At 40.8% G+C, this 20,330-nt stretch overlaps 1 long non-coding RNA gene across 1 annotated transcript in view; it reads left to right on the top strand.

The window, feature by feature from the left end:
• Positions 1-439: 439 nt before the first annotated feature.
• LOC100607839 overlaps positions 440-20,330 on the top strand; it is a 94,929-nt gene continuing 75,038 nt past the window's right edge. The window contains exons 1-2 of the long non-coding RNA XR_178567.2: positions 440-513; positions 3,809-3,935. This is a non-coding gene — a long non-coding RNA (uncharacterized LOC100607839). The remainder of the gene's footprint in view (positions 514-3,808; positions 3,936-20,330) is intronic.

The following is a 20,330-nucleotide window of genomic DNA, read 5'->3' as shown; positions in this document are numbered from 1 at the left end:
TGGTAGAATCTAGAAGACAGCCCAAGGAGAATGTGAAAGAAAACAAAATTTGGGAATAACGGACAAAGGAACTCATGGAAATAATATGTAGTAACGTCATGAAGAATGAACCAGAGCCGATGAGCAGTCAGGCAGAGTTGTATTCCATTTAAAACATCACCACCAACAACACAATCTCAATGCAGCTATATTTTCAAGACATAAGGGATGTAGAGCCAGGACTATTAGTGTGCATCAGAAGGAAAACATACAGAACACTCTATTTATAATTCCAGGGGTTGGCAAGGTATTTAATGAAGCACCGAGAGTTCTCAGTAGCCACCACCTCCCACGCCCTCCTCCTCCTGTCTGCGGGCTTGCATCTAGCCACCAGTGCTGAAATAGTGCCTGTCCCATAGAACCACCACCCCTCTGAACTGAGCCTGGATGTCAGCCGTGGCCATGATGGCTCTGTCTCATTCTGTCACAGATCGTCTTTATAAGCCAGACATGTCAGTGCTATAAACTGATGAGGTAAGTAGTGATTAAGGCTAAGTGGATCTTGTTAATTCAGCAACACTTTAAAATAATTGAACGTGAATAAAATGGCAAATTATAATCAAAGTCCTTTGGGAATACACTTGAAAGCTACATAATGCAACAGGAGTTCATCATGACTAATACTATTATAATTAATATTAAACGATAAAATAATGACTGGCTTCTTATTCTTAGCTCAAGTTGTCATGCTAGCAAAGGGATGCTTTGGCTTTGACATTGGAGTGAAGGGTGGGGACAAAGGCGATGGAGAACGAAAGCAATCATTTTGTATTGCAATTTTTAAAGCTCGGCGTTTTTCCTTTTGAATTGCTTTGTTGGCTGATTCGGTATTTGGACCAGGACATTTTCCATCATGCTATGATGTTCAAAAAGAACAGAAATGAGGGTAATAGTCTCCTGAAGTGAATTCTGAGGTTTTAAAGCCCAAATGTACAGGAGGCAATAACATGTTTGCTTTAAGAGCTTTTGAGATGTAAGTAGTGACCTTTGTGTTTCAAATAATGTCTGATAATTGAATGTAGACATGGCATATTGGAAAATAAGGTACTTGTAAGGCAAGGATCATATTCAGCTAGCCCTTATAATTGAGGGGCACAGTTTATCTGAGATTGTGAGCCCTGCCTCAAAGAACCTCAATAATCATAAGCAGTGGGGGACTGCCGCTTTCTATAGCGAGGGCAGCGCAATTCTTGCCGCAGGTCACTCGGAACAGAAATAAAGAAACAAACTGAAGCAGAAGGCGTTTTGCATGACATTGCCTCTGGGAAAATGGGTGGCAACACCAAATTCCTGAAGATGGAGTGAAATATGTGATGGTGTTTTTAGTGTACTTTTGAAACTGATTATAATCTAAGAATTAGGCGGTAGAAAAGAGAAGCAGGGTAGCACAGAATAAACAGATACGTTTTACAAAAAATTTAAAAATCACATGCAGAAGTAAAGCCTCCGAGAAATAGATGACTTGGAAGCAGAGAGCCTGTGCAGCTTTTCAAAGGGACAGATGCTTTTTGGCTATATAATACTGAAGATGGCTTAAGTTCTTCAAAGTAGGAACTGACAGTTGACAATGATTTGTTTGTTTAATGACTACGATTTACCACTTCCCTGTGAGTTATTTGTTACTGTGACACATTTAGGTCAAGAGAAATGAGCCCTTAGTTCAAATACAGGTCTCTGTCCTTTAGTGAACCACAGCAATGGAGCTTACCCATTTAGCAATTTTAAACCTCAAGGTATTAATAGTAGTTTCAGCCATATGTCTCATATTCCATCCACATCCCTTTTGCTGAATGTACTTAATATATTATCTTTACTATGGTGTGTCGAATGGTTCACCTTTCACTTAAATGGAATGGCTGTAGTTGCATGTGGGTTCGCTTTAAAGTAACTGAAAAAAAGAACTACAATCTCTGTTTTCCAGTTTCAAAAAATAATCAACAGAAACACACCATCTGCAACTCCCATTTACCTGGCTTCTGAAAAATAAAAATTTCCTATAGATAAAGAATGAAATGTTGTGGTAGATTTTACAAGTCTAAATTCTTCTTTGTAACCAGACTGGGTGAGATGCTTAGATGTTTTACACATGACAATTTAAACTTTAGCTTATTCCTTCCATTTTTTTTTTTTTTTTTTTTTTTGAAAGAGTCTCACTGTATCACCCAGGCTGGAGTGCAGCGGTGGGATTTCGGATCATTGCAATCTCCGCCCCCCCGGGTTCGAGGGATTCTCATGTCTCAGCCTTCTGAGTAGCTGGGACTACAGGCACGTGCCACCATGCCCAGCTAATTTTTGTATTTTTAGTAGAGACAGGGTTTCGCCATGTTGGCCAGGCTGATCTCGAACTCTTGACCTCAGGTGGTCCACCCGCCTCGGCCTCCCATAGTGTTGGGATTTCAGGTGTGAATCGCTATGCCCAGTAAATATCTTCTTGAGTGCTCTTTTCAGCCCTGGAGGTAATCATTATGACCACAGTTCATTTCTCCAGATTCTTTTGATTGTCTAAAATCTAATGTCTTTACTAACCTTTTATGGGATCTTTGACCTCCTTGGCAGCATCCTCAATTAATTGGACCATAGTTTTGAGTTGTCAGCTTGACACCATAAGAGGCTGTGCTTTTAAGAAACACAATGTTGGCCAGGCGCGGTGGCTCACGCCTATAATCCCAGCACTTTGGGAGGCTGAGGTGGGCAGATCACAAGGTCAGGAGATTGAGACCATCCTGGCTAACACGGTGCAACCCCATCTCTACTAAAAATACAAAAAATTAGCCAGGCATGGTGGCAGGCGCCTGTAGTCTCAGCTACTTGAGAGGCTGAGGCAGGAGAATGGCATGAACCCAGGAGGTGGAGGTTGCAGTGAGTCGAGGTCGCGTCACTGCACTCCAGCCTGGGCGACAGAGCAAGACTCCGACTCAAAAAAAAAAAAAACCACAATGTCATGTTCCATTTCAGTACATTTAGAAATTCATTTTCTGCCTTAGTAAAACATCTAAAACATCAAGTGTTTTTTTTGTTTGCTTGTTTTTGCCTGATAAAACACTGTGCACAGAATGGCTGGTTAAGTATAATGATGAACTTTCTGTGGTCATAAAGAGTGCAACCTTTCATGAGAACTCATTTAAAATAAATTAAAATGCCACACACACTTGGCATGGAACATCATATCTTTATATTAAATTTCAAAGACGTAATGAAAAAGAAACCCGCCATCTCTGGTATGTGAAAACATTTCCACATATTGGAAAATATTACTGAGCATGGGTTTATATTTATTAAATAATTTTACTAATCACTAAATTAAAATCTCCATAAGTGGTAATACAAAAATAAATAAATCTTGCTCAAATAATATATTAAAATGTTTAGAGGAGAAAGGTATTGTGTCATTTTAAGAAAACTCAGATCAGTTTTTATTTTAGTAATTACCTACAAATGAATAATTACCTTCTATATGGCCTGTAAAGACTCAAAACTCTCAACGGTGATGTATAGAAAACAGAGCTCCAGGTCTGGACAAAAGGTGTAAGCATCAGGGCCCAAAACACAGAAAATGTAGAACTTAGTGTAAATTGAGTATTCTTTTAGAATGCTTAGATGCCCAATTATAAAACTAAGTTCTATGTAGCGCAGTCATGCCAAAATAATCTCTTCTATGCAATATTCTTTATACTACAAGTTATCTCCTTCTTTCTCTTAGCAGGTATATGAATAATCAAAAACAGTCTTCCTCCCTTTTTCCTCCCTCCCTGTCTCCATCTTTCCTCAGACACCCACAGAATTTAACAGAAATCGAAGGTGTGGAAAGGATCTCAGACAAGCGAATCCATCACTGTTACTGTACAGATAAGAAATGGAGGCCAAACGGGATTAGCAACTTGCCCAGGACTCCACAGGTAATAAGACTCAGAATCCAAATATGTATCTTCTGCTTGCTGGTATGTTGTTCTTTCTTTTATACCACACCATCTGATAGCCTTGTGTTCTCAAGGGCTTTCTAGTGTTTATTACTACATGAAACAGGCCGGGCCCCACTGTGTGGCATTAGAGCCCTGCAGATTTTCCTCGGAGGGCCCTTTGTCATGTGTGCTTCACAACTGGACTCCCCACTGCAAGACTTGGCAGGGGTGGAGGGGACCTGTCACAGGAGGGTGTCTGTGGCAAGGCTGGTAACCAGATTTTGATTTCAAGTATCCATTTAATTATTCTTTCAATAAATATTTATTGAGCACCTATTGTTTACCAGACACTGTTCTAAATATAAGGCATATAGCAATGGACAAGAACACTGTCTTCATGGACTCGACATTTTCACAGGGAGAGACAGACAGTACACAGCTGATAGACAGATAGATAGATAGATAGATCGATCATACATACATACATACGTAGAGATATGTGAGAGATGGATGACTTATAGATAATAGGTATATAGGTAGAAAATAGATAATGAAAGAGAAATAAGAGAGAGATGGATGATAGATAATAGATAAGTAGATGAAAAAGAGATGAGAGGGATGGATGATAGATAGATAAGAGACAGAGAGAGATGATACAGAGAGAGATCAAAAATGTCAAATGGTGGTAACTTGACAACTCTATGGAGAAAAATAAAGCCAGGCAGGGAGTTAGGGAGCTTAAGGAGTGGAGTTTTTTTTTTTTTTTTTTTTTTTATGGATGCTCAGAAAAGGCTTCAGTGGTAGGGACTCTCCAAGAAGATGACTGAGGAAAGAGTAAGAGAGTCACGCAACACATGGGCTTCCGGGGAGATAGGCAAACCATAGCACCTACATTTTAAAGGTATCACTCTGGCTTTGGTGAAATAGACTGTAGAATTGCAAACAAAGAAGCAAAAAGTCCAATTGAAATGTTATTGCAATTCAAGCAAAAGTTGATGGTAGCTTGGGCCAGAGAGGTCATGTTGGCAATGTTTAGCAGTGGTAGGGTGTTAGATCCATTTTGAAGGGAGGGCCAACAGAACTGGCTGGTGACAAGGATTTGGCCTTCCAATTGGATATGTCAGGTAGGCCATTGGATATAGGAATCTGGAGTTCAGGGAAGAGTTTCAGACTACAGCTGTAATGTTGGGACTCATCAACTTTAAATGTAATTTAGCCATGAAACCGGATACTCTCACCTGGAAAGTCGTGCAATACAGAGAAGGAATCCATGGATTGAGCTCTGGGACAATCTACAGTGTAGACATCAGGGAGATGAGGAAGAAACAGCAAAGTAGACTGGGAAGAGGCTATGAGGTAGGAGGAATACCAAGTGCAGAAAATATTAAGAGAAGGAAAAATTGACCACCTGTGTCGAATGTTGCTCATAAACGGTAAGATGAGAACTGTGGGTTGCGCAATCCATGTGCAAAGAAATGGGTATTAGAGACTTGGCCTAGAAGGGCCTGGGGAGTGGTGGGGTCAAAGCCTGATGTTTCCTGGGTTCTATAGAAAAAGGAAGCATAGGAGTTGGAGACAGATATGGGATAAATGTCTTCTGATACTACTAGCCATGCTACTAGGATGGCTAAGGGAGGCTTCTTAGAGGAGATGAGACCAAACTGGTCCTGAACTTTGAACAGAACTTTGACAGGCAGATTTCCTGGGAGGAGCAGTGTTTCCGGTAAATTGAATTTTTTGAGAAAAAAAATTACTGGTGGAAAGGCCAAGGTATGCTAACATGAAGAACAGCACCTAGAGCAATGGTGTTAGATGACAAAAGGAGAGGTGTCCTTGGAGGAGTAGAAACACTGGGTGAGAGAAGAGGCCACACTATGGAGTCTAGGTGTTTTTCCTGCATGTGGAGGTATGGCATGGACAGTTTAGAACAGGACAGTGATACCATCTGATCTCAGGAAGATATCTCTAGTTCCAGTTTATTGGCTGGAGTTTCAGAAGAGAAGATGAGTGCAGAGAAGCCAGCTGAGTTGCTGTCATAACAGCTCAGGGGAGAGATAAAGGATGGACTAAGGCCTTAGCAGTTGAAATAAATCACAAAAAGCAAAGATTGAACAAAGTATTTTGGAGGTTTGATAGGATTTGTTAACTTCTTGGATATAAGGTAGGAAATGGGAAGGCATTTGCAACTAAAGGTGAGTGGAGTTTTGGTGATGTCATTAACTGATGCAGCAAAGAGGACCCAATCAACAATGAATTTGGGGTCAGAACGTTATAGCCCGACCTGTACTGCTAAGGAGGTTTGTGCCATTTATTCATTCTCTCTTCTCTCTGACAGTCGCTCTTGACTTCAGTTTAATCACACACACACAAATGAAGAATTAGAATCTGAGACCCATTTAGCTGCAGTAATCCATGATTTCAGCTCTAACAACAAAATTTTAGTCTTAGCCTACCAAGTTTGAGATATCATTAACAAATGGTACATAAACACCATCGGATATTGCATAGCCATAAAAAAGAATGAAATCATGTCCTTTGCAGCAACATGGATGCAGCTGGAAACCATTAGCCTGAACGAACTAATGCAGGAACAGAAAAGCAAATAGCACAGGTTCTCACTTATAAGTGGGAGCTAAGCCCTGGGTACTCCTAGACACAAAAATGGGAACAATAGATCCTGGGGACTGCTTGAGAGGGGAGGAAGGAGAGGGTTGGAAGGCTACCCATTGGGCACTATGCTGACTACCTTAGTGAGGAGGTCATTTTGTACACCAAGCCTCAGCAGCATGCAATGCACCTATGTGATATGGTTTGTCTTTGTCCCCACCCAAATCTCATCTCAAATTGTAATCCTCAAGTGCTAAGGGTGCGACCTGGTGGCAGGTGATTGGATCATAGGGGCAGCTTCCCCCATTCTGTTCTCATGATAGTGAGTGAGTTCTCATGAGACGTGATGGTTTCACAAGGGGATCTTCCCCTTTCATGCTCTCTTTCTCTCCTGCCACCTTGTGATGAAGGTGCTTGCTCCTTCTTCACCTTCCACATGGTTGTAAGTTTCCTGAGGCTTCCCCAGCCATGCAGAACCGTGAGTCAATTAAACCTCTTTCCTTTATAAATTACCCAGTCTCTGGTAGTTCTTTACAGCAGTGTGAAAACAGACTAATACACCATGTAACAAACCTGCATGTGTATCCATTGAATCGAAAATAAAAGTAGAAAAAAATTTAAAAAATAAAGTTTTTCTCTCTTTGCACTTAAAAAAAAAAAAAGAAATCAGTATATGCAAATATTCAAAGGACATATGGAAAAGGGCCTAAGGAGAACATCTAAGGGTGGCCAAATCTTAAAGATTTGAGGATCAAGTAGCTGGAGTATAGAAGGATCTAATGTAGGTCCTGGCTGTAGAGGAGAAGCCTGCCACAGTGTCAGCTTTCCGGAGCTGGAAAGGGGTTTATCCCTGGCAACTAGAAACAGCCTGAGCCTCCAGCGGTACTGGGCCACGCTTCCCTTCCAAGGTTTGCAGTCCCTGCCAGTGTACACAGAGTTGCACGGCTTTACCTTGAGAAGCAGAGCCTTAGTTCCTTTAAGTATGCTGCTATGAAAGCCTAAGCCCATACACATTTTGAGAGAGAATTAGGCTGAAATGCTTAAAAAGGAAGCTTTCTCATCAGATTTGCAGATCCAGTGGTCTCCTGTCTTACTCATTTTTCAATCTGTTTGAATCCATGCCAGATCTTTCTGCTAACTCTAGCAGGGGACATACCCTTCGGGACATGATGCCTGGAACATAGTAGGTGACCAACAAATATGTGTAGTCTCCTGGTCAGATCGCTCAGAGGAGAAGAATACTGAGATTAGAGAAACTTGCTACTTCATCGCCTCCTTTTTGCAGGAGGCTGGAAATAAATAAATAAAAAAGGCAACTAGATAGAGGCAAGTCCATACTTCTACATGTAATGCCTTTTAGAATATATACATGAAAGACAAACAATAGATCAATAGATTCACAGAGTTCTTTTTAGTAAAGTTAAACACACACACACACACACACACACACACACACACAGGTACACACACACATAGATTTACTTCCCAATTCGATTTCTCCTTTAAATCTAATTCCAATATTGAAACACACCACACACACACACACACACACACACAGAGGCACACACGCACACATAGATTTATTTCCCAATTTGATCTCTCCTTTAAATCTAATTCCAATATTGAAACACACATACACACACACACACAGGTACACACACACGTAGATTTATTTCCCAATTCGATCTCTCCTTTAAATCTAATTCCAATATTGAAACACACCACACACACACACACACACACACACACACAGAGGCACACACACACGTAGATTTATTTCCCAATTCGATCTCTCCTTTAAATCTATTTCCAATATTGAAACACACACATACATACACACACACATTTATTTCCTAATTTGATCTCACTTTTAGATCTAATTCCAATATTGATCTAGCATCTTGTATATTCTCTCCAATGTAGATTTTCCCAACCTGTAATTCACAATGAGCCCTCATTAGTCCAATGAGAGGCTGACTCAGAGTTTCCTGCTAGAAACACACCTAAACATTTCTGTTTATTGTGTTGTGCTTATAAAAGCAGACATTCCTCTTGCTAGTCTCTCCTTTTTCTTATTTCAGCTTTCCCCTCCTACTTCTTAAATAAGGACAAAAATCTAACTCAATCTTCAAGTCATTTTACAAACAGGAACTGCTGTATAGCTAAGGGTGGGTGTGTCGATGAAACGGAACCAGTGTGTAGCAAGAGCAAGCAAGTGATATTTTGAATGATTGTTAATCATTTCAGGAACCGAATCCCAAATACGCACAAGAAATGCAGCTTAGAGGGGTAAGGTCTAATGGGCAAAAGTGCTCGAAAGGTAAAGTGTGAAAGTTTGGGTTGTCTTGTCGAATATGTGTGGCCTTTATAAATCTTATTGTTGAGCGGTGATAAGATTGGAACAGGTGACTAACATTTGTTGCACACGTAACTGTGCAGCAAGTGGTGTACATATTGACTATACATATGTGTGTGTATATATATGTGATATCATTTATTATTTTCACTAATCTTATGTTGATATATTATGATTTTCATTTTTCAAATGGGAAAACTGAGGTTCAACGACATTAGTAACTTGTTCGAGGCCACTCAATCAACCCATGTCAATGTGGGGTCCAGTCCTCGTTCAGGGGCACCGGCCACTGCAGGGCATTCTGGGTGATCTATAGCATCACCTGAAAGCAACGCAAGCTTGCTCCAGGAGTTCTGCTCTTCAGGCACTTTGATCCTTGGGATCATGTCACGCTACAGCGATTTCCTGGCAGGGAAGAACAATTAGGTTCCTGTGAAATATCCTGGCATCTGTCCATCCTCCATGAATGCAGCCTGACATAAGCCCCCCACAGCCATCACAGAAGACACACTGGGTTTAAGGCTAATATGTTCTTTTAATAGTTAATTCTGGAAGCCTACCAAGAGCTGCCATCATTTGAATTTGGCATGATTTCATTGATGCTTGTTGCTCATAATTTCATTGTTCTCCAGATGTTAACGTATTTTTGTGTGCAGCTAATTTTTCTTTTGCCAATTATCTCTGTCAGAATCGTAAGGCAATTATCTTTCTGGTTATTTATTTGCACGTGTATTTTATTAAAATGTAAGCTCCACAAGGGTAGGGAATGTGTTTTTGTTCAGTGATTACAACTTCATAGCCCCAAAACAGTGCCTGAGGTGGGTGTGTGCCCAATAAATACTTGTCATTTGAATAAATACACGAAAAATGTACCCGTAATTTTCCTGTTTTATGGAGGCTATGAAAACAGAATGCTTAAAAAGGTTATGAATGGGCTGTGTGTGGCAACTAACGCCTGTAATCCCAGCAATTTGGGAGGCCAAGGCAGTGGATCACTTGAGCTCAGGAGTTCAAGACCAGCCTGGGCAACGAGGTGAAACCCCATCTCTACAAAAAAATACAAAAATTAGCCAGGCATGGTGGCGGGCACCTGTAGTCCCAGCTACTAGGGAGGCTGAGGTGAGAAGATCCCCTGACCCCAGGAGGCGGAGGCTGCAGTCAGCTGAGATCACACCACTGCACTACAGCCTAGGTGACAGAGAAAGATCCTGCATATATATATATATATATATATATATATATATATATATATATGATTAGATGGTAAAAAAAAATGTCAGTGTTCATGCTTCTACCTGTAGATCATCAAGTGCAAACTCTGAATCCAGAGGTCCAGAGGAATTTAATCCTTGGGTTGTACTTCTGGGCCCTTTCAGGACCATCATGTGTGATCGACTCGAAGAAAGCAAATCATTTAGTTTTTTTTCATTTTAGCAACAATACTAGTACAAAATGACTTATGCTAACATTCTTCCTATATATATTTCAATTAAAAATAGTACGCTGAATAATCCACTTTTTATTATCTACATCAGCTCTCCAGTCTGTATGCTTCATTAACTGACAATTTGTTATCTCTATTTTTAATCACTCCATAAGAGATGGAATTAATTTTTCCTATGTCTTCTTTCATTTTCTTGGCTAAACACATCCACTTTTAATGATTTCAAAATATGGTCCCTGTTAGTCATTTTTCTGCCTTAAAAGCTGAATCTTAGGTGGACATTTTGGAGGCCTAGGAGGCATTTTTGTTCTTCTTGTTTAAGCTTTAAACTGTCCTTTTCTTTTCCATGTGAGCGACTGTAACCCACATGATATTGGGCATAAAGTGTTTAAGAAGTATTGTCCAGAACTACTCCTGCCTGGGGGACAGTAAATGATATTATGCAAAGTGTCATGGTACTGTGCAAATAGGGAATTCATTTTCAATTCAAACTGCAAGCAGGAAGACACTCTTCCCTGCCAAAGGGGGTTTCAAACCCCTCATTAATAGAGTCCACAGCAGACTCGGCCAGCAGGAGAAGAGAAGGCAGCCACCAGTATGGAGGATGCCGTGCCCATGCATGACACCCACATTAGAGCACCGGGCCACAGCACACAGCAGCTGCTGATAAGGTTAACAAGTAAATCTTTAGCGCTCGCAGCCTCTCCTCTAAATAAACCCATATGCAGAGATTTCAGTGTCCTGAATCAAGACGTGGACAGCTCAGTGCAGATCTCAGATTCAAGCAAGGCTCCAGAGAAGTTCTCCAATGAATGCTTCCTAAGGAGGGAGGGAGGCTGATAACATAACCCTGGGGGGTCCTTTTACTTCTGTGGGTATGGATTCCTCGGATAAATGCTATGGACTCACTTATTATTAACAACAACAACAACAAAACAAACAAACAAAAAAACAAAAAAAACCTTTATTTGGGGAATAAAGTTTATGAGTTAAAAAATCTCTGTAAGTATTCTATACAAATTCCTGATGGCATAGTAATCCTACTTCATTCATTACATCAAGATTATTTTTCCCAGAATCTTCAAAACTACATGGGCAGAAGTTTTTCTGAGTATCCTCTTCCAGATCAGTACATTCCAAGCTTTAATGTGCCCGCGAATCACTTGGGGGCATTGTGAAAATACGGCTTCTGATTCAGAGGATCTGGGTGGGTCTTAGATTCTGAATTTTTAACCCGCTCCTAGGCGACGCAGAATCTTCTAGCTCATGGACCAACGTTGAGTCGCAAGGCTTTAGGTTACACAATCTTGTACACAACTACAAAAAGCAGTGATGCTGATCATAACTTCACAGAAACCCTTACTATACCCGGGAACCACTCCTCCCAAGTCACGCAAGGGCGCTCAACATTAGTTGGCATTTTTTTGTTGGGGGCGGGGGGTGAGGAGAGCAGGAATTCCCCCTCCCATGCTCTGAGGCTAACTAGTAAGGTAATAACACCTTCACAGGGTTTTTGTTCAGACTGGCTGGCTGTGTGTTTTTGCCCTTTTAAAATAAAAGTTGATATCTTTGGCCTGGAGGAGACAAAGGAAGTCACGTGACTTGGAATTCCTGGTGGTGTCTTGAAGATGGCTGTTCTGTTTCTCAAGCAAGGAGGAGGAGAATAACATATGGATATATCGCCGGCTGCCCGTGCCATCTTCTGAATTGCCCGACCACGTTGTAAGGTGCAGCAGATGGCCGGGGCAGCAGGACGTGCCAAATGCTGCACTCCAGAGTCCTTCCACAAGGTGCTTGCTCTGGGAGCAGTAGCAGAGCCCAAGAATATGCTTACGGCCCTTCACGAAGACAAATTATCTGGTAGCTCTTCAGATGGTGCTAGCAAAATCATCGCATTGGGTGGATGATTTACCTCCGCTATGCACTGGCAATTCAACACTGTTTTAGGAAAGGGAAAACATAACTTATCAAAGGTTTTCACAATATAAACTTTTTTTCCCAGAACTTGGGCAAAAAGTGCTGATCTCTGATTAGTTCATTCCTTGCAACAACAGAGGAAATGAGCTCAATTTCCTGTCATCGATGAAGCCCTCACCTCCTCTCCTGCCTCCTCTCCCTCTGATGTCCTCTAGGCCCTTCTGCTTTGGACAGCATGGCGGTGCCCTTCCATCTTGACCTGCCTTTCTGGCCACCATGTTTTTCCTCTGAGGTTTTGTGCCTTCCCACAATGCTCTGCCCTACCTGGTTATTTAAATTTGACTCATTCTTGAAGACACACCCATATTCTAGCTCCGCCGAATGGTCTTTCCAACCTAAAGTAATACTGCCTTCCTCCACACTTGTCAGATCCCATCATCTGACAGGCCAGAGTGTCTCTTCGTGACAGTTCTTAATTTTATTTTCCTTCTGTAACTTCTCAAGTGGACATGAGTTCTCTCTTCATTTAGCTGATAAGCTTCTTTAAAGCGACAAATATTCTTAGAATTTTCAAAAGCATGGCAGTCGATAAATACCTTCTTACTTAGGTTTTGAAGTGAATCACAAGGCAGGTATAGACCGTGGCCTTCCTCCCAAGGCCCAGGACCCCTGAGCCCTCTGTTCAGAACTTCAGTGCTCATGAACACAACACCAAAGACAGCAGCAGGGATGCCAAGACTGAGGCCCCATTTCTCTTTCCTCCCAGCAATGGGATGAGGACAAACCTTTCTCCTTCTATAGTAGCTGTCCTGCTGATTTGCTTCTTGGGCTCCATGGAGTGGAGTATTTGGACTGGGGGTAGCCATGCTTAGGCCTGAGCGTAGGTGATGCTGTTAATTCCCGTGTCTTATTCCCCCATCATTACTCAGGAGACTTCTTTTCCTAGGAACTCCACGACCTGAGTCTGGATTTGTGTAGCACACACTGGATTCAAAAATATATTGTTAGTTGTCATAATAATGTTACAGAAAGCCATTATTTTGTTTTGAATCAAATTTGAAATCCTTCCTTGGAAGGAGCCCCCACTCAGTTCAAGCCAATTGGCTTAATATCTCTATCACCTAGTCATTCCACACAAGCCTTTTCCAAACTGTGCCATATTCTTGGAATGCTCTCTCTTTCTGTCTGCCAAGCTATCTCTCTTCTATCATCCAAATAGCTCATGAAATCCCAGCTCCTGTACACAGTCTTCCAGAACTATTTGGAAAAGGTCTAATAGCTTCCCTCTGCACCATCCGGTGTGAGCATTAGCCACTTAAGGCTCTCTCACTCCTCACTGCTCTGCTAATGCACTTGTTCTTGAAATGGACACCAAGTTACATTGACCAATGTTTTGCATTGCTCAATTGTCTGCATTTTTTGCCTTTATGTAGATGGTCTTTACATTCAGATTTGTTTAGGCTCATGGTCTACTTTTGACAGATTCTACGGAAATAAGACTATAACTAAATCTCTTCTTACAGTGCTGAGTGTGTAATATCATGTAGACACAGATACTTAATGCATAAGGAGATTTCTCAGATTTGACTTTTTAATGTACAAAGAATATGGAACATATTTAATATTTCACAAGTCCACCAGGACCTGCCAGAGAACTCTGTTAGCCTTGGGCAAAGATGGCAATTTCCAAGGGGGTTCATTTCTCAGATGGCTGCGCAGTAGCTGCCGTTGGTAGTAATTGTAGGCAGTGCAAAGGGGAATTAATAGGATGTCTTCAGCGCTGAGGGACAAGATCAGGAAAGGTCATTCTCTGAGAGGGAAATCTAGTAGGAGCATAGCATGGCTTAGAGTAGTAAGCTATGAGAGCTTCCCTTCCGTTAGAGAAGGCTGAAGAAAGCAGTGCTAGGAACAACTGGGAAACCACCTTCAACTTGGCAAGTGCCTGGCACAGAGTGGGTGCTCAATGTGGATTTGTCAAATGCAAAAAGGAAGCAGCTATTTCAAGAACAGCAAAGTAAGCTACAACCTAATTGTTGCATTCTAGCCGATCTGTCTGAGGAAATAACTTGCTAACGGAATTTTCTGGGGGCTGTCTGAAAGGTTCCAGAGTGAGCCAAGGAGGAACAGAAAGTATCTATGTTTATCCAGCAATGGTCAAAAGAGAAAAATACCATTGGCAGAACCAGCTACAAAATTGGCAGCACCCAGTACAATAAGAAAATGTAGGGTCTCTTGTTCAAAAATTACGTTATCACTCATAGGTGGGAATTGAACAATGAGAACACATGGACACAGGAAGAGGAACATCACACACCAGGGCCTGTTATGGGATGGGGGGCGGGGAGGGATAGCATTAGGAGATATACCTAGTGCTAAATGATGAGTTAATGGATGCAGCACACCAACATGGCACATGTATACATATGTAACAAACCTGCACGTTGTGCGCATGTACCCTAAAACTTGAAGTATAATAAAAAAAATTATTAAGAATTTCAAGACAGTGACAGCACAGCATTAAGCCAAGCACAGGGCCGCAGTAAGCACAGCAACTGCCCAGGTTTCATGCCCTTAGAGATGCTGTGTCCAGTAGATGTGATTATTGTCACTACTTCTTGTCAGCCCATTTAGATCACTGGCCTAATCCAAAGGCTGGACAAAAATATCCTCCTTCCCAATAAATCTTTTCTGAAATAAGATTCATGTGGGTCACAAACTCTGGTACCCTTTTACCAGAAGGGTGATTGTTGGAAAAGAAGAGCTCAATTTTATTCAATCCTCTTTCAATTTCTACATTAGTCATTTGAGATTTTAATTCGCATGCACATTCAGCCTCCATCTCCTTGTAGCTGTACATCTTGTGTAAATCCCTTGAACTCTCTGTCCATTAGTTTTTGTCATCGTAAAATGGGGATGCTAAACCTCATCTCTGGGGTTGATTAGTATTAGGTTGGTGCAAAAGTAATTGGGGTAATATTTACTGACATCCTGAGTGTGAATCTTCTGGTGTAAACAATTCACTTCCTGAGAATTCCCCACAATCAGAGTTGTGTGCATAAATCCTTCATCTGATACTGGATAAGTTAGCAGGTCTCCAGGTGTGCAATGCTGAGGACAAGGTCCCTAATATCAATCTACGGAAGAGGCAGCTTGGGCAATTATCTGGCCTCCTCACTCTCCCTGTAACAGAATTTACCCACGAAAGTCTGCAGACCTTGTCGCTAGGGAAGAAGGTGGAAGAAAGAACAAGAACCCAAGACATTTCTGTCTTGTTGCTCATTATCTGCAGTTGGGTGCTATCAACTGCAGTCTACTAACAGCCTATTTCGTTTCAGGGAGGAGACCTGGATGAAAGAATGGTGGGGATTGGGTGAAGGTAGGAATAAAGAGAGATGGAAAACAATTTCCGCACTCTGACAAGCTGGATGCAAAGATGCTCTAGTCTATTTGATCAAAGTGGGGGAAAAACACTTTTGTCAAACCGTCTGCTTTGTTTACAGGCACTGCCATTCTTGCACATCATTTGCCTCTTTGCATAAATGCTCTGTCTACATTTTTTATTCACCGTTGGATGATCAGTGTCCAAGGCATATTTTTTTCTGCAACAGATTTAAATTTACTGAACTCTCAAGCAGTCGGCTTACAGCAACTACTATAATCTCTTCTTCTTTACTCACAACCAAAGACACATATCACACAAAGAATAATAAAAGTATGAGGAGGATTAGGAGAATTTTGTGTCACAGTGAACAAAGCTCAGCTAGAATTATGCTTTAAAAATAATGGCTTTTCTGTCTCACGGGCAAGGAGAAATAACTTTTCCACCACATAATAAATTTATTAGCCTTTTTGGCCTCATCATTCCTACCTTAACTTAGATACAGCATCAAAGACAAGAACATCTGTTGGGCAGTAGTATTTCCAGTTCAGCGTCTTTAACAATTCACTGCTCGTTGCTGCTCCAAAGTTACTGCATGAGCGCCACCTGGTGGGAGTTTTGTAGGTTGCGCAATGTAATATCACATAAAGGTAAAGTATGGGAGTTGGATTTTTCTTTTCACCACGCAAAGAACTTACTAATAGGCAAACATGTCTTGAAATAATTGCCATAAGTCAGGAGCCTGTAATACACCTTAAAAACAGTAAATAGTACATTCTTCCCTTTTATTGTTACCTAAATGCAGCTGTTACCCTTTTTTTCACACCTTGCTATTTCTGACTGAAATCTCGTTTTTCATTTGCATCTTATTCCAACGTGTTCTCCCATACAATCCTAACTCCTTCAAGATGTAACTCTTCATGTAGTTCCTTCAGAAAGCCTTCCTGGTCCTGTGTCATTCAAGATTCCAAGAGAAACAGACAGCACATTAAAACTGGAATATTGGAGAAGAGTTAATAATTCTAAAAAGCACTGATGAAGTGTGGGCAGGATAGAAGGAACCCACAAACGATATTGCAGAATTCCAAGAGTAGTAACCAGTGCCCCTACTACCTAGTTCTGAAGGCGCAAAGGGACAGTGGGCTGTGCGGAGCAGGTGGTCTGACAGGCAGGTGACCTCTGTGGAAGGTCCAGGTCTTCCTATCTCCTATGGATGCTTCTAATTGGCTGATCCCAACAGCAAACCTGAGATCAAGGGAAGTCAGTCCTCTTTACCCCTGGAGGCACGGGCCATAGAGAGAAAGGCATTGACAGGAGGTGGGGGGAGGGGAGCTAACATAAGGCATCCACCACTGTCCCCAACCTGAACCCCTCTGCCATCATCATGGGCACCCATGGATGATAATGCATTTATAGATAGAAGATCAAAAGATTAAATATAGAGATAAACCATTATATTGAAAGACTGAATGATGGAACAAATCACAATTTTCCAAGATTTATAACTGATCTTGCCTCTCAGAGTGCTATCTACCCATTCTTAGCTACCTCTACTACCTTCATTCAATGCTGCTATGCATTTGTCTTGCATTTGTCTTGTTTAAAGGTGTGCTAAGGGTATGTTAATAGCAGCTATGCTTTAGGTTCTGCTAGTACAGACCTATTGTCATTTATCACTTATCATGGACCAGAAACTTGAGGATTCAATGTAATAAATTAATGTTAATGAATGTCTGCCATGTTCATGTCCCATCTTTCATTTTTTGAAGGGCATCTCAGACTTCACAGAGTACATTCTTTCTCTGTCTTCCACTCACTCTCTCTTGCATCTCTCTGTCTCTTTTGAAATTGGGATACGTTTGAAAGGTGCCCTCACTGTCTAATTAAATAGGGGAAACATAGCAACAACTTTTAAGTTCAAAACAGCAATGAGCAGCCTGGTCTTTGGGGAGGTTGCATTTGCAGGTTGGTTTATCAGTCCCAAAGTGAGGGGAACTTGCAAAATTAACATGCAGCCTTCATAGATATGCTGACACGAATCTGCAGGAATCTGCTGAAGTAGAAGGAAAGGGCTACTTCAAAGCATTTGAGAAAGTCTGTGTTGACTTTCACATATGTCTTGGAGCAGCTCATGATTTTTGACATACAGTGCAGTAACCTGAACAATGAAATTTTATCCTAATTATGGTCTTTCTTTGAAGAGACCACATTTCCTATTCATTACACCTAGATCTTTAAGTTTTCCAAAAGGTCTTATGAAATTCCTTTATTCATGTGTTACTTGTTGATTTGTTTTTGTTAAGAAGAAGTGCTTCATGATTACCATCAAAATAACAAATAATATTGATTATGCCACATTCAAATTTTTGTGTGATAATTAAAAATCTCTAGATATGAAAACAAAACTGAACACAGGAAATGACTCAGAAATTATTAGGCTATATTAAAAGTATTTCATAATTTGAGATTTTAGGTGGGAATTTTGTAGAATACACATCATTCTACTTTTATAGAATTAGATCATTCATGCCTTGCATTTTATAAATAAAGAAAATGAGACCAGGAGTTCACTCACACAGTCAAAGACAAGGGCTAAGTAGTTGCAAATTTAAAACCATAACCCACATAGCATGAGTCCTCACCCAGTGCTGAGAATGTTGAAGTACAATAGGACTTGATTATGTGCAAGGGTGATTCTATTAATACAAAACATGTGTTGGTGTTCTTTTTCTGAAGTAGAAAAAAATAGGAAGATTGAAACCATCTTCTACCTTTCTTCTCAACACATTCAGTAACAGTGAGAGGGTAAAAAATAAAGAATGGTTTTGTGGTTCGGAGTCAGAGGAGAATAAACTCGTATACGCCAAAAATCGCCATCTATCAAAGTATTGCTCGTTCCTTGCAGACTGGAAAATGGGTAAAGAGGAAATTGGGGGGGCAGGGAGTGAGAGAGATGTTTTGGACGTGAAAGAGATGTGTATGGATGTGTGGGTGCATGCTAGTGTTTTGGGATCCCTGAGGGTCAGGGACCTCCAGCGCGGTTGGCATCATAAGCATTGTGAACTATGGAGACTTCTCAAAGAGCCCATTACTGAGCTTAGCACAGATGGCAAAGGTGGCGGTGATATTGCCAATAAAACAAGCTGCCCGGGCAAGGATCAAAGGCAAGCATGCACCTAGCTCTGCGCCCTTCACTCTTTTTCTGGACTGCGTAAGCCCTGGCATGCTACCACAGCCCAAGGGCAGGAGAGGGCACTCCAAATTGACTGTTATTGGACTTCTTGTCAACCTTGATGACAGTGACCTCATGCTGGATTTAATCTGACTTAGAAAAATAAGAAAAAAGGTGACTTTTTATGCACCCTGAGCACCACGGAGCAAGTTGCACCTGTTTAAGTGTAAATTTTCCATTGTTACAATATGAAAGTTATTTTGATGGGTGGGGGTGATGATAGCTCAGTACTAAACAGATCATTTCATTCACCAACTTTTATTTTTAGAAAGTGCCTTTTTTTTTTTTTAAGAATAACGTTTCTTACGATACCATTTTTCTGGCCTACCTAAATAGAGAAAAAAGGGATTTTTACAATTGTTTTTGTAGTAACATAAGCTCTTCAGGGCAAAAAGGTTTGTGCAGTGAATTGCAGCCCAGCATGAAATTTTACAGCTGACTTATGAACCCCTGCCAATAAAAGTTTACAACAGAACAGCCTGGCTCTTCTAGCTTTAGGAGCAGAGGTGGAGAAAATATACGTGAGCTCACAGATACTATTATCCTGGAAATATGATATTAATGTTGCACAATTTGAGAATAAAGAATTAAAATGTGTGAATGAAGTTAATTAGAAATACTTGAGAGATACGTCATTTATTACCCAAGTCGTGTGCACATTATTTACTTTATACAAATGTAAACTCAAAATGATTTGACATCTCTATTTCATAATTAAATTAGAAGATTTGAGAATTCACAAGTTTTAAAATGAAACTAATATTGACTTTAAGTTATCCCTGTTAAGAGGGAAAGTAATCGAATGAATAAATTACATTCACTCAACATACCGAAATGTTGTATCATTAATTTCCCTCCTAAAGAAAATTCTTTGCCTATTGAATACATTTATACCACAATTACCCATACAGTCAATATTTTGAAGAATCGAGGAGGTATTTTTTTTTTTAACACAGAGATATGATTGGCTATACTTTATTTTGGAATGGGGTGGAGAGGAGCAGGATGGGAGACTCAAGCAATCAAATGGAGCCATTAATACTTGCCAAATAGATTTAAAATAAATAAGCTGCTCTATTTCTTAAGTACCTGAAAATTCCTTGAAAGTTCCTAAATACAAACCTCCATAAATATAGCCGACTTTCTTTGGGAATCACATCAACAGAACTGTGCTTCGATCTGCCTGACCTCCCCTGCCCCCAATCTTTTTCTTGCCTGATGGTGATGGGCTCAGTCTATGAGGCCTAGGAATATCCTGGTCAGTAGGAAACATTCATATCATTAGTTCTCATTGCCTAACATCCAGGGCTTGTAGGAATATTATGACCCAGCAGGTAGAGTAGGGAGGACTATCGGGGGTCATGAACTCCACTACTGACTGCCGTTTGCAACGACGGTGCTTATACAGAAAGTCACCTAACTGCCATCTGCCTCAGTGTCCTCCCCAGCACAGTAGG

Source organism: Nomascus leucogenys, chromosome 7b, assembly GCF_006542625.1.
Source record: "Nomascus leucogenys isolate Asia chromosome 7b, Asia_NLE_v1, whole genome shotgun sequence".
Classification (NCBI taxonomy): domain Eukaryota; kingdom Metazoa; phylum Chordata; class Mammalia; order Primates; family Hylobatidae; genus Nomascus; species Nomascus leucogenys.
The sequence above is the reverse complement of the archived record's forward strand: the minus strand, read 5'-3'. Positions and strand labels throughout refer to the sequence as shown.